The following is a 14040-nucleotide window of genomic DNA, read 5'->3' as shown; positions in this document are numbered from 1 at the left end:
TGTGTCATTTGAAAGCTGAAAAATAATGTGGAAATTTAAAGTTAGGGAAATGTGATGTTGGGCTAGGCCGCCGTACGAATGCAGCCAAAATAGAGTTCCTCCGAAGCTCAGGGAACCTTGCCATAATAACACAGTGCAAACCCATTTGCTCCTAACATGCTTTCTCCAAACTGAGGGGTCCACAACCCCCATCAGCTCCACCTAGCACAGGTTTCCAATGCATTAAGAAGACCCCTCAGTAAACTCGCAAGCAGAGCCTGAGCCCAACAGCGCTCTCCCCACTTGTGAGTCGGCTGAACTAGCTCAGTCAGTAGAGCAGACTCTTAATATCAGGGTCATGGGTTCAAACCCAATGTTGAGCATTACAGGGGGTTGGAATAGATGACCCTATGGGTCCCTCCCAGCACTACAATTTATGATTCTCAACAATGTGTATAATGAATAAAGAATATAGCCATCCTGGCAAGTGACCATCAATGATAATTCTCACTTGCTATTGGTCTGCCTTTTTAAATATTTAGGTTTCCTGTTTTATAATCTCAATGCCAGTGAATCCAGCCAGGTGAGGGGAAATTGTACCTGAGAACTGGAGCATAAATACATGGTCCCAGCTATAGAGTCTCTGCCTGACACCTGTGTTCCTCCATTGTTTCTTATTCCCCATGTGCTATTACTAGGCAATCTCCCTCTCTGCTGTTGGCTTTGGGGGTCATGTGGCCTGGGCCACCTTCAGCGCCACCAAAAACCATTACAGTGGTACCTCGGGTTACTTAATTCGTTCCAGAGGTCCATTCTTAACCTGAAACCGTTCTTAACCTGAAGCACCTCTTTAGCTAATGGGGCCTCCTGCTTCTGCCGTGTCGCCGGAGCACGATTTCTGTTCTCATCCTGAAGCAAAGTTTTTAACCTGAAGCACTATTTCTGGGTTAGTGGAGTCTGTAACCTGAAGTGTATGTAACCTGAAGCATATGTAACCCGAGGTACCACTGTACATGGCAGGTGTGGGGGGTTTGATGACCCTTCACACAAACAGTATCATCCCTATATCCCACATCCCGACTGTTGTGTGTGGGCCCAGGAAGGAGATATCGCTGCCACGTATTCGGTGCGCAGATGTATCTACTGGATCCCGGGGGGTGGCCCTCTCTCAATGTCTCCGTTCATGGAAATGCAGTTTGGTGTGATCACAGGGGCTCTGCCCCAGAACCCCTTGCAAATCTTGCATCCTTAATAAATAAATGAATTCTAAGGACCCTGTGGCTGCATCTCTTGCCAATGTAGAAATGGCCACTTGTCTCTTGGACCCTGATCTGTGCATGACTTCAGAATAAAGGAACCCTGAATTGGCGAGAGAGGACTATGGCATTTCAGGCTGCAGGTGTGAGCCCACCAGTGCTGAATGTCCTCTCCCCCCTTTTGCTCCCTGCAGGTTTTTGTTTTTTTAAAGGCATATCAGAGGATGAGTTGAGCACAGCTCATTCCTCCCTGTTCTGGCTTTCTGTTGCTAGCTAGCTTCTGCATAGAGGGAGGGGTCTAGGGTTCAAATTTGCTCTCCCCAGGCTTCTGCATAGAGGGGGGGGTCTAGGGTTCAAATTTGCTCTCCCCAGGCCAAGACACCCTTTGCCAGACCTGCCTTTGCACCCTCCTCTCGTGTTTTCTCACGGCTCGAATGTGTTTTGGATCATTCTTCTCGGTTTCCTAGCTAGAGAGGGGCATGCGAGCGCAAGGAAGCTTGCCCGCTGCACAAAATCCACATCTATTGCTCTGTCCTCCTCCCGCTCCTGGCAGGCGGCCCCCAGGACGTTGTCCAGAAGGGATTGTGGCCCTTGAGTGAAAAAAGGTTCCATCTCTCGTGTCATAAAAGGACATTAAAAAAAACAACAACCGAACCCCTGCTTGTGCTCTGAAATGGTACAACCGTTTTTTGCTCATCTCAAAATTCCTCACACCTCTTTTCTCTGCAGGTCTGGAGTAGAGCTGAATGATTAGACTTTTGGGTTGTGGCTTTCATTTTTATGTATTCATTCATTCATTCTCTCTCTCCCCCCCCCCCTTTATTGCTATTTGTTCTTCTAACAACAAAAATATGATGTTTCCAAGATTTAAGCACCTTTACTTCCAATCTTACTTTTCCCTTTAATAAAGTTCTCTTCTGTTCTGGAGCAGTTTCTCCCTCCCTTTTGCCCTTTCCTTGCTCCCATTAAAAGTAATTGTCCTAAAACAACCAGGTTTCTTAAGCTGTTTGGCACACAGGTACATGTTTTATGTTACTCACCTTCAGGATGATAATTGCTTATCCCTGAAACTTTTTAAGGTAAATGGACACTGATATATATTTTTTCTTTGTTGGTGATTGTACAGAAGAGTTAACTACGTCTATTGTAAATTTCTAATTTATCATTGTACAAAAGACCCCAAACTTTGCTATTTAATTTTTGTATCAAAATAAAAAGAAAATGTTTTTATTAATATGACGAAGTGGTGGCAGGTTCTTTTCCCTTCACAATGAACGCTGAGTGAGGGTGAGGTGAGGATTTGAGTGTTCAAACCCTTTAAAAGAGCCGCAGGGGGGTCGTATCTTGAGGTCTTCTGCTCCAGCCCCCACTCAATGCTAGAAAACCATCCTCAGCAGATGGTTCTGCAACTTATTTGAAGACCTCCAGGGAAGGTGTGGTGAGACAAAGATGACCTTCAGTACATAGTCCAGCTGTTGCAGTGGGTCCAATGAAGAAGAAGAGTTTGGATTTGATATCCCACTTTATCACTACCCTAAGGAGTCTCAACTCCTTAGGAGATGCGGGTGGCGCTGCGGGTTAAACCACAGAGCCTAGGACTTGCCGATCAGAAGGTTGGCGGTTCGAATCCTCACGACAGGGTGAGCTCCCATTGCTTGGTCCCTGCTCCTGCCAACCTAGCAGTTCAAAAGCACGTCAAAGTGCAAGTAGATAAATAGGTACCGCTCCGGCGGGAAGGTAAACGGCATTTCTGTGCGCTGCTCTGGTTCACCAGAAGCAGCTTAGTCCTGCTGGCCACATGACCCGGAAGCTGTACGCCGGCTCCCTCAGCCAATAAAGCGAGATGAACGTCGCAACCTCAGAGTTGGCCACGACTGGACCTAATGGTCAGGGGTCCCTTTACCTTTACTAAGGAGCCTCAAAGCGGCTAACAATCTCCTTCCCCTTCCTTCCCCACAACAAACACTCTGTGAGGTGAGTGAGGCTGAGAGACTTCAGAGATGTGTGACTGGCCCAAGGTCACCCAGCAGCTGCATGTGGAGGAGCGGGGAAGCGAACCCGGTTCACCAGATTACGAGACTAGCACTCTTAACCACTACACCACACTTGCTTTCAATGGTCAAGAACGTGGCGGGAAGTGAGGGGCAGATGAGGCTCATTGACTCGGGAGGGTAACCCATTTAGGAGAAGGAAAACACTGATCCTAAAATTCCGCCTTGCAGGACATCTTCAGGCGAAGAAAAGGCTCAGGAGTAAACCCTACGCATCTCCAGAGTGGAGTCCCTAAGACAGTTGGATGGCACCTTGTATTCCTCCTTCTGGCAACTCCTGCAGCCAAGCTGGTGCCAAAAGTCTTGCTCTGCTTTCCTTTGGACCACCTCAGCGAGGCCGAGAGGGGGGTGGTTGTCTTGTCACGTGGGCAGTCCAGGACCTCCACACACACTGCCCAGGCTTGCACCCCAGAGAGGTCACTTTGGTGCTGCTGAGGTTTGACTTCACCCTTGGCAGCGCACTCCATTGTCTCTCAAGACTGACGGGTGCCAGCAACAGGTTACAAGTTCTGCATTTGTTCCCCGGTGTGATGGCCTGGGAATCTGATTCAGAGGCTGAACCGGAGGAATCCCAGCCTGCACAGGAGTCCCCGCCTCCAGGGCCAGCTGAGCCAGGGCAGGGCCTTGAGTCTGAAGCGCCTGCACCTGTGCCAGATCCTCAGGAGCAGACACCAGATGAATCCACTCTGGCTCCGGAGGTGATTGAGGACCCATTGCCTGCAGGTGCGGCTCTCCCAGCCCTGTCAGGAGAAGGTGAGCCTTCCCCTGGGTCCAGTAACCCTCCAGCCTCTCCTGAGCTGCAGAGGCTCAGGGCAGAGAGGCGGAAGGAACTGGGTTCTCTCAGAAGGAGTGCTCGCCTCCAGGCCAGGAGAGGCAGGTCACCTGTGGGCCGGGACCGCCCCTGGCCTCAGAGGAGATAAAGGCCAGTCAGCCTGGTCCCAGGTTGCGGGAGCAACGTCGTTGGAAACCTGTTTCTGCCATCACCCAGACCTGTTCTTCCAGAGTTCCCGACCTTGCCCGGCTCCTCGCTTTGGACCCCGCTTCGCCCTTGGTGGACAGTCTCCAGACCCAGGACCGGACTCTGACCACGCCTCACGGTAACCTCCCCCCGGGACCAGCACACCCGGACAACGTGCCACCTAGTCGTCCAGTCTTATCAAAACATTTGTTTGATAGAGATCTACGTTAGGCTGCCTTCCTTTTAATTTAGAGCCGCTGTTCATAATATAAGCATGTCGTGTTCAAACCCAAGAGGAAGAAGTGACTGCATTTAGCTAGCGCCTGTTAAGAAATCGCCCCGCCATGTCTCTATTTGCATTAGCCTTTAGCTAATTTCCTGACGGCTACTCCCATTTCCTGACGTTCATTCTAAGGAAGAGACACATCCTTCCTGAAATTCATTTGAAAGCCGGCCTTCGTGTTAGTACTGCTGAGTAGAGCAAAAAGCAGAGCTAGGCACTGGCAGAGCAGCCTCACGCTGAAGGATGTGCAAGCTTTTGAGCACCATAGAGCTCTTTCCCCAGGCAGAATAAGAACGCACTACCAGCCCACAGCTTTGTCCCTTTTCTGCACCATTTTGCAAAGTTCTATATCATGTCCTCGTGAAAAGTCATCAGCATTCTGGTGCACCCATGTCCTAATGTATACACCCCCCCCAGCAATTTCCCCAGTATAGAATGCTTTTATACATAAATGTGTACAAGGATGTTTATATGAATGGAAAGTTAATAAAATCTATGCATTGGTGAAAATACAGATTTTTTAAAAAATGCACACTTCTCTTAATACACATTATTGTGCATTCTTTTTGGTTGGATGACTGCACCACAGAATTCAAATAATTCAGAGAAGTGCAAATTGGAAAGGGCCAGTCAGATGCGTGGCATATAAACAATATAATTATTATTATTGTTATTGTTGTTATTGCATTATTATTTCAGGTTGGGGTCTGAAGCAAATTCCACCACACCCCATTTTCAAGGTGCTTTCCTGACCCAGCCATTCTCATATATGTACCCTGGAGGAATATTGACATGTTCAGAAATGTGAGACAGGGTTGCACCATAGACCTACACTCCCTGGCAGGGAACTTTTATTAAGTGCTCCAAGCGGCGGCACTTGGTAGATATTTTATGCGTCTTAGTTGGTTCCTGTGTCATTTCAGATATGCAGGTTTGATGGAACCCACCTGAACCCAGTGGACCCTGGGGCAGTTGAGGATTATTAACTGGTGCAAAACACCATAGTTTCAACATTAGGAAAGATCATAGAATCATAGAGTTGGAAGAGACCACAAGGGCCATCGAGTCCAACCCCCTGCCAAGCAGGAAACACCATCAGAGCACTCCTGACACATGGTTGTCAAGCCTCTGCTTAAAGACCTCCAAAGAAGGAGACTCCACCACACTCCTTGGCAGCAAATTCCACTGTCGAACAGCTCTTACTGTCAGGAAGTTCTCCCTAATGTTTAGGTGGAATCTTCTTTCTTGTAGTTTGGATCCATTGCTCCGTGTCCGCTTCTCTGGAGCAGCAGAAAACAACCTTTCTCCCTCCTCTATGTGACATCCTTTTATATATTTGAACATGGCTATCATATCACCCCTTAACCTCCTCTTCTCCAGGCTAAACATGCCCAGCTCCCTTAGCCATTCCTCATAAGGCATCGTTTCCATGCCTTTGACCATTTTGGTTGCCCTCCTCTGGACACGTTCCAGTTTGTCAGTGTCCTTCTTGAACTGTGGTGCCCAGAACTGGACACAGTACTCCAGGTGAGGTCTGACCAGAGCAGAATACAATGGCACTATTACTTCCCTTGACCTAGATGCTATACTCCTATTGATGCAGCCCAGAATTGCATTGGCTTTTTTAGCTGCCGCGTCACACTGTTGGCTCATGTCAAGTTTGTGGTCAACCAAGACTCCTAGATCCTTTTCACATGTACTGCTCTCAAGCCAGGTGTCACCCATCTTGTATTTGTGCCTCTCATTTTTTTTGCCCAAGTGCAAGATCACACATTAAACCAAGTGTCCTCAAGCAGATGAGATGCCCAGGTTGTATGAGCATATGTGTGAACAGGCCTTAATCCTAAGAAGGCTTCTAGGCAGACTGTGACATCAGAATATACAACAGAGTCATTTCTCTGGAAATCAATATGTTAATGGTTTGCAAATTTCCGCTTCCAAGCGCTACATTTTTTGATGTAAAACAAGGAATTGGTGACATCTAGTGGTGGTCCCAACTATTGCTCAGTAACATTTCCCTCACCTCATGAGAAAACTTCGGGATAAGAAAAGGCTGAGGAATAAACCCTACAAAAATCTGGAGTGGAGTCTCTGTTATGGTTGGATGTTGCCTTGTACGTCTCCATCAAGCAACTTCTGCAGCCAAGCTGGTGCCAAATGTATTGCTCTGTGGCGCTGTGGTCTAAAGCACTGAGCATCTTGGGCTTGCCAATCCAAAGGTCAGCTGTTTGAATCCCCAAGACGGGATGAGCTCCAATTGGTCTGTTCCAGTTCCTGCCAACCTAGCAGTTTGAAAGCACACCAGTGCAAGTAGATAAATAGGTACCGCTGCGGTGGGAAGGTAAACAGCATTTCCGTGCGCTCTGGCTTCTGTCACAGTGTTCCGTTGCGCCAGAGGCGGTTTAGTCCTGCTGGCCACATGACCCATCATCATCATCATCATCATTTTTTATTTATATCCCACCCTCCCCAGCCAAAGCTGGGCTCAGAGCGGCTAACAACAGTAAAAATAGTACAGTTTACATAAAATCACAGTCAATTAATTGAAATACATTCTAAAATCAATTCATTCTAAAATCAATTCAGAATCAAATTAAGAATTAAGAAATTAAGAAAACTCAAATTAAGAAAACTGTGGACAACCACAGGCTCCCTCGGCCTGCAGCCCCATAGTCACCTTTGACTGGACTTAACAATCCAGGGGTCCTTTACCTTTTTTTAATGTCTGCTTTCCTTTGGAGCACATCAGCAAGGCTAAAGAGGGAGGTCTTGTTGTCTGGGCAGCCCAGGGCCTCCCTGCACCCTGGAGAGGTCACTCCAATGCTGCTAACACAGCAGTTTGACTTCACCCCCGGAGGTGCGCTCCATTGTCTCTCGAGACAGACGGATGCCGACGACTTTCCCCATCTCAGGCTTTCTCCTAATACCAGAGCGTATTATTCACCGATGGTAGTTTGAGGCCTGATCTACACATGACTTGGAAGAAAGGGACAAGGAGATACATGACACAGCAATGGGGAGAGCGGGAAGAGAATCGTAGATGTGTGGTGGAGCAGCTGCTCTGCATGCAGAAGGTCACAGCTTCAACCCCCAGCATCTCCAGGAAGGACTGTGAATATCCCCTGCCTGAAGAACCCTGGAGAGATGCTGCCAGCCAGTGTCTGAACAACAGCGAGCCATATGAGCCAATCGCCCTGTGTTCAAGCCTGCAGAAGCATAGCAGGTTGGTGTCTGGGTGGCGTCTGACAGGCATCCTGACTGGGTCACCAAACTACAGTCTACCTGTGGAACACCCTCCCATCAGATGTCAAGGAAATAAACAACTATCTGACTTTTAGAAGACATCTGAAGGCAGCCCTGTTTAGGGAGGTTTTTAATGGTTGATGTTTTATCATATTTTTAATTTTATTGTGTTAATATTCTGTTGGGAGCTGCCCAAAGTGGCTAGGGAAACCCAGCCAGAGGGGCAGGGTATAAATAATAATAAATTATTATTATTACTACTATCCTGCCCTGAGCGACTCGGAATTAAGGTAGGAAATGGGCGGTTCTGCCAGGATGAGGGCAAAAAAGGAGGCAGAATCTCACACCTATATTTTTGCCCAGGAGGTGCTTCAAGATGTTAGCAAAGGTTCAGGGCTCAGGTGATGCAGTTGAGAGGTTGTCTCTCTCTCCCTCTCCCACCTCAGCGATTGTCTGCAACACCCTCCCAGAAGAGAAATGCAAAGGATTTGTTATACCCCTAGGGCAGCCTTTCTCAACCTTGGGTCCCCAGATGTTGTTGGACCACAACTCCCATCATCCCTAGCTAGCAAGACAAGTGGTCAGGGATGATGGGAGTTGTAGTCCAACAACATCTGGGGACCCAAGGTTGAGAAAGGCTGCCCTAGGGGTATAAACAAATCCTTTCCCCTTTTCTGCCTTTCAGCAAGAAAAGAAGTTATTTACTTTCTCCCTCACCTCCTTTGAACCATCAGTCTCTCCCTGCTGGAAACCCTGCCTTGTAGAATAGGGTTATAACTGTTGAGTGGCAAAGTGTTGATTTTGAATCTTAAAAAAATAATAATAATAAGGAAAAAGATAGAACATAAGAAGAGGCCTACAGGACCTGTCTTGTCCACCAACCAGGACATGAGCACAGCAGCATTCTCCCAATTTATGATTCTCAGCTACTGGTATTCAGAAGGCTTGCTGCCTCCAGCAATGGAGGCAGACCATAGCCATTGTGGCTGGTAGCCATTATTATAAGAAAACCTGCTCCCTTTCCTTATGGGGTATTCTGGAGCCCGTATAGAGTCCTTAAGTGGGTTCCCTATCGGTAGGAGAAAACAGAGGCCAACCAGAGTATACAGAGAAGCAAAGCGGCTAGTAAGCCTGATCTTTATTAAAGGAACTGTTGCAACAGGGTCCCCACTCACCACACACAGGAGGAAGGAGAACCCTGAACAATGCTGTGCCAGCCCTTATATAGACTTTTGAAATTGCCCACCATGTAGCCCAAGACCCCCCCCCCCAAAAAAAACATCATACATACATCACAGAAGGAGGCGGTCTACAGCAGAAATCCTGCCTGCCAGGATACCTGATAATGTCCACTGATTGCATTACCTGGGCAGCCTGGCCATTCTTTTGCGATGGTTAATACTTTAGTTCCTGAATTAACAGGCTCACAGGCTCACCCTATTCATACAGAAATACGCCCTTAAGGCAGGATTTGCAAGTGAAAAGACAACGGGAAGGCTTTCCCCATTTGTCTCCCTTACTGCAGAAGAATATTTGAGGTCATTGGGAGAGTCAAAAATGGCTTCAGGATTGCTGTCTCATACTATTTCAGACATGTGGTTCATATATTTAGATATGTGTGCATTTTTGAATATTTATTCTATATTTGAGACCTTAACATTCTTATAACACCTGATCACCTGATCACCAGCAAACTTGCCTAATCCTCTTTCAAAGATCAGTTGGTGGCCATCGCTGCTTCTTGTGGAAATGAGCTCCACAGCTTAACTATATGCTGCTAATTTCTTTTCCAGGGCTCTGAAAGGAAAGAGAAAAATTAACATCGACTTGTATCGTTCAGCAAAGCAATTGCAACAGAAAAAAAAATAGCCACCAATAAGACGGTTCTCCTACTTCACAGTGGACTCTTCAGGCTTTTACCCTCTCAGAAGAAAGGATTCGAGGCTTTGCAAAAGATTCCAATTAACCCCCAGTTAAGAAGAAGAAGTTCTAAGACCTCTGGAGGACCTGCAGATGGAAGGACAACACAGGGAGGAGGCAATCAGGATGGAAATCTCCACGTCAAAGCACAGCCCCAATTGCTACACAAGAAAGCAATGTTTGAGACTTTCTCACTCTTCAGGCTCTTTGTTCCTGTTTAATCTGATGGGCAGGACTTGCAAATCAAAATAATCCTTCAGTTTTCTTTACCGCCAATAGAAAACCTCAGGCTCCAGGCGCCTCTCTATATGCAATATTCAAAACCGAAAAAGGTTTGCCCTGCAGGCAAGTTCTTGGCTGCTTAAAAATGTAGACGTGTAATAATTGTCAGGAGAGATAAGGGCAAGCTCTTCCTTGCCGCACATTCCATTTTAATCTATTTTAACTTGGAGCTATTTAAAAATGTTTTACATTTAGCCACCTTGGGGGTCTGAATTATGGTAGAATAGGATAGAAGTATGCTGAATAAATAAATTGGGGTTTTGCCCCAAGAATATGTGATGAGCCTGCATAGTATTGTACTGTGAGATTTCTTTAGTGAACACATCAGATAGTTACCTCCTTTTCTCCATATTGTGCCACTGCTCCTCTTTAAGTTCATCCTCCTCTGAATTTTTTTGGAACCATCCTGGAACGAAGGGATAGCAAAGGGGAAACTTCAGCATGAAACCGCTGAACGGGAATGAATCAAGAAGTTCAATTCTATTCATTTGGGTCTGAATGGAGACGACGGTTTCCTGCTCCACAACAGACGTTGCTCTATCAGTAAGTTGATTATTGTCACCTATTGCTCCTGCTTTGAAAGGTTGCCCTCCTTAATTCTAACTGAATTGCTGCTGTCTGTACGCTTTGCAGTCACATTTCCCTCTGACCTTCTGGATAGCTCGGTCGGTAGAGAGTTAGACTCTTAATCTTAGGGTTGTGGGTTCAAGAACCAGGTTGGGCAAAAGATTCCTGCATTGCAGAGGGTTGGACTAGATAACCCTCGTGGTCCCTTTCAGCTCTACAGTCCTATCATTTCTGTTCTGTGATTCAAGGCTTGCAATTCCCTCCCCATATTTATAATGTGGCACCGGCTTTGTTTCTCACTACTTTAAAATCTCTTGCTCTCCATCTGGTCTTGATGGTGGAGTCACTGTCAGGAAATCTGCCTACACTCGAGTAGGACCCTGGCAGAGACACATGCCCGACTGGCATGTTCCCTCCCTCCTGGTCGATCGTTCGGGAGCTTCATAAGCTTTCTTCAGCCCGAACATCACAGCGACCGATGCCAACCGACACTGGCACACTTAGGGATCTGCAGAGTCTTCACAGCTTGCGTAACAGACCTCAGCAACTCAGCTTTTTGGCTAATCTACTTTATTTACATATAAACACACACAGAACACTGCAACATGAATCCCCCTCTCTCTAGCATCAGACAGCAAAGAGAGAAAAAACAAAGAACAATAGTCCCACTTCACGGAACATGGTAACACAAACATCCTTTCTCTGTCACTTCCCACTTTGTGGAGTCAAAACATACACTGTCATGTGAAAGACAATAATCCCATGACTGCAGTCATGGAGCAGGAATACTAACAGTCACATCCAAGAGCAGGTGAAAAGCTACTAGTTCCACCTTGATGGCCCATCTTCTGTCTTTGCCACCACAAGTGTTTCAGCCTCTGGCTCCTGGGCATTCCCCCAGCTATTATGGGAGACTGCATTGTGATTGGCTGGAGAACGCCAGCTGTCAATCATGACACACACGCCCCATCAGAAACTCTTGAAAGTGGATAGTTGCATCAGCTGACCATCAACGCTTGAGGAGACAAGATGCCTGGCTGTAAGTAGCTGCAGTTGGATAGGTAGCCTCTTAGACTAAACTGTTCTACAGTTGCAACTGAAAATATTCAAAATTAAAAAAAACTCATTGCAAATCAGGTTTATTATCAGGATTTACAGAATTTCAGCTGCTTGCAATGAGCAAATCAAACAAAAGCAATTGAAATAGCTAAATACAACAGATGCTTGAAGTGGTCCCCCCAAATTTAGCTAAAAATGCAACTTATACATATTGGAAAATCAATAAAAAATACTGGAGAATCAATAAAAAATATATTTTAAAATTGCAATTTGTACTGGCTTCTCCAATCTCACTATTGTTCAAGGTTGTGGGGCACTGTAAAACGAGGTGCTTTTCCCGCAAAACTGTTGCCAAACATTAACACTGGTTGAGAGTAAGGTACCAGACGTCCCCGTTTCCCGGGGACAGTCCCTGGATTTACAAATCAGCCCCTGACAAAATCCATCTGTTTAGTAGGTAGTTGAAAAGAAGAAGAGTTTGGATTTGATATCCCGCCTTTCACTCCCTTTAAGGAGTCTCAAAGCGGCTAACATTCTCCTTTCCCTTCCTTCCCCACAACAAACACTCTGTGAGGTGAGTGGGGCTGAGAGACTTCAGAGAAGTGTGACTGGCCCAAGGTCACCCAGCAGCTGCATGTGGAGGAGCAGGGAAGTGAACCCGGTTCCCCAGATTACGAGACTACCACTCTTAACCACTACACCATACTGGCTCTCTCCCCGGATTCATTGGGTGGAAAAACTGGTAACCTTAGTTTAGAGTACAGTGGTACCTCGGGTTACATACGCTTCAGGTTACATACACTTCAGGTTACAGACTCGGCTAACCCAGAAATATTACCTCAGGTTAAGAACTTTGCTTCAGGATGAGAACAGAAACCGTGCTCCGGCAGCGCGGCAGCAGTAGGAGGCCCCATTAGCTAAAGTGGTGCTTCAGGTTAAGAACAGTTTCAGGTTAAGTACGGACCTCTGGAACGAATTAAGCACTTAAACCGAGGTACCACTGTAAATGAGATAATGTTGGGTTTTGGGGTGTTAACTACAAAGATGGGTGTAGCCACGAATTTTTTTTTGGGGGGGGGCAGGTTTTTGTTAGGGGGGCAGAACCTCAGATATGTAATTTGTCTTGATTTTGATTGATTTAGGGAGGGCAGCTGCCCCCCCCCGCCGCCCTCTGGCTAGATCCATGACTACAAATCCCATGTTTCATGTATCAATTACTCAGTTTGTGGGTTGCTGCAAAACGTAGCATTTTCGCTGCAAAACAACTGCAAAGCTTGGCACAGGTTTGGAGAAGGTCCCAAATGCTGGGATTCGTAGTTAGTTATCCTCAGTGGGCTCCTTACTCAGGCATCGTCACTCTGCTCCTTTCAATCTATTGAAGACTTAAATTCATCTCGCAATAATAGCCCATGGCCACCAGATGCCGCTATGGTTCAACATTAGCAAGGACAAATAAGCAGATTTGCCTGTACAGTACAAAGATGAGGATACAGCTTTCATAGGACAATTTTCTGCTTTTCTGATTGGGGACAAATATCACTCAATTTTTTTGCCAGACATTTGTGCAAGACACCTGCGAACACTCACTTCTATCAACAACTTGGACAGAAGCTCTGTTAACATATCTGGAAATTTAGCTCAATTGAATGTCCCGAAAGTTGAGAATTGGATGCTGCTAATGTCTTTGCAGATGGAGCATTGTCCTTGATTAGAAAGTGTTTACTGTTTTATAACTTAGTTACAAAAACATCGTGTTACTTAACAGCAGGAGGCTGTTATTAATAGCAATTAATCTGGTGCAGCTAATATATTGATTTGGGACTGTGAAATCTGACATTAAGGCTGCAATCCTAAAGCATGTTTTCCCAAGGGCAAGTCCCATGGAACACAGGTTACTTACTTATGAGTAAAGATGTACAGGATTACTCTGTAAATGAGGCATCCTTTTAATATTTACTATATTTACTTAACATTTAATGTTTTTATGAGGTTACTGTTTAGTCTGGGATTGCCAGTTTAACTGATCTTGGTGCAGCTAATAGACACAAGGTTTTATTTTTAAAAAGATTCTGGTAATATTATTATTTTTACTTGCAGGAGGGATTCAGGTGAATACTAGCTAATTAACAGGAATTAAGGACTCTGTTAGGGACGCGGGTGGCGCTGTGGGTTAAACCACAGAGCCTAGGACTTGCCGATCAGAAGGTTGGCGGTTCAAATCCCCGCGACGGAGTGAGCTCCCGTTGCTCGGTCCATGCTCCTGCCAACCTAGCAGTTTGAAAGCACGGCAAAGTGCAAGTAGATAAATAGGTACCGCTCCGGCGGAAAGGTAAACGGCATTTCCGTGCGCTGCTCTAGTTTGCCAGAAGCGGCTTGGTCATGCTGGCCACATGACCTGGAAGCTGTACGCTGGCTCCCTCAGCCAGTAAAGCGAGATGAGCG

At 46.3% G+C, this 14040-nt stretch overlaps 1 long non-coding RNA gene across 1 annotated transcript in view; it reads left to right on the top strand.

Moving 5' to 3' along the window:
* LOC310675906 overlaps window positions 1–10133 on the top strand; it is a 32630-nt gene extending 22497 nt beyond the window's left edge. The window contains exons 2-3 of the long non-coding RNA XR_014510303.1: window positions 4164–4383; window positions 9564–10133. This is a non-coding gene — a long non-coding RNA (uncharacterized lncRNA). The remainder of the gene's footprint in view (window positions 1–4163; window positions 4384–9563) is intronic.
* Window positions 10134–14040: the final 3907 nt, after the last annotated feature.

This window comes from Podarcis tiliguerta (assembly GCF_965153285.1).
Source record: "Podarcis tiliguerta genome assembly, chromosome: 4".
In the NCBI taxonomy this organism is placed as follows: Eukaryota; Metazoa; Chordata; class Lepidosauria; order Squamata; family Lacertidae; genus Podarcis; species Podarcis tiliguerta.
The sequence above is the reverse complement of the archived record's forward strand: the minus strand, read 5'-3'. Positions and strand labels throughout refer to the sequence as shown.